Here is a 1,267-nt window from a genome sequence, read left to right on the forward strand (position 1 = left end):
CCCCCCCCCCCGATCCCCCCCCCAAAGCCCGGCGGTGATGGGTGTCCCCATCCCTGTGGGGGTGGGGGGATGTGGGTGTGCAACGTGTGATGCGTGCTGGGTGCTGCGGTGACGGGCTGCCCGTGCTGAGTGCAGCCCCCACCCCGTGCCCCACGGACCCTCCGTCCCCTGCCCCAGCACGGCGCTGGGGGGGGCGGTGCTGTGGGGTGCTGGCCAGCAGCAGCTCCTTTATGGGGAGCACAGCCCCCCCCAGCTGCTGGGGAGGACCCCCCCCCTGCCCAGAGTGCCCATGGCGGCCTCACCGCTGCCCCCCGCAGCCCCCGCTCTGTGCCTCAGTTTCCCCACTGCTGCGTGGTTGTGGGTTCAAGTGGTTCACGGGGCGGGGGGGGGAGGCAGGCTGTTTTTGGGGTCCCATGAGTAGGGCCTGAGTGTGCCCCCAGATGGGGGGGTGTCCTCGGATTTGGGGGGGTCACGGAGCTGTGCGGGTGCTGAATTATTGATGCCGCAGCGGCAGGAAGCAGCGTGCCCATAAATCCATAAATCCATAAATCCGGTGCTGGCTCCGCCGTGATGGGGCAGGAGCAGCATCAGCTCCCGGGTATGGGGGGGGGGGGGAACCCCCCCCAAAGTGCACCCGTGTGCAAGGGTGAGGGGCACGCAGGCCGCACTGTGGGTGCTTTGGGTGCACGGGGGTGGGAGCAATGCTCATGCTCACAGCATCCAGGGCCAGGGTGCCGGTGTCCCACTGTGCTCCTGAGACCCCCCCTCAACGCCATGGGGGGGGGTTCAGTGCACCCAAGTGCTGTGGGGGGGCGGGGGGTGCAGGTGTGGGTGCTCCGGGGTCGGTTCACTCGAGGTCCCGCGTTTCTAACCTGGTTTGGGTGGATTTATTTTTGGGGCCGTGTAGCCTAGCAATGCACACACGACTGCAGGGCCCATGGTGGGGACACGGCGCCCCACGGCACGGCCCCCCCCCTCCCCCCCAAACAGCTCCCACCCATGGAGCGAGGTTGGGGGCACTGCTGGGGGGAAGTGCGCAGCGCCTGCAGGGCCTCGTGGGCAGTGATGGGGACCCCCCCGGCGAGATGGTGGTTGGGCACTGGGGGAAACTGAGGCACGGTGTGGGGGGTGGCACGCACCCTTGGCTCAGTGTCCCCCCCACCATAAACCCCATCCTCACAGCAGCATCCCCGTCCCCACAGTGACCCCCACATCCTAATAACGGCGCACCAAGGCCCACAGTGACCCCCCATCCCCACAGTGACCC

Source organism: Numida meleagris, chromosome 25, assembly GCF_002078875.1.
Source record: "Numida meleagris isolate 19003 breed g44 Domestic line chromosome 25, NumMel1.0, whole genome shotgun sequence".
NCBI classification, from domain to species: domain Eukaryota; kingdom Metazoa; phylum Chordata; class Aves; order Galliformes; family Numididae; genus Numida; species Numida meleagris.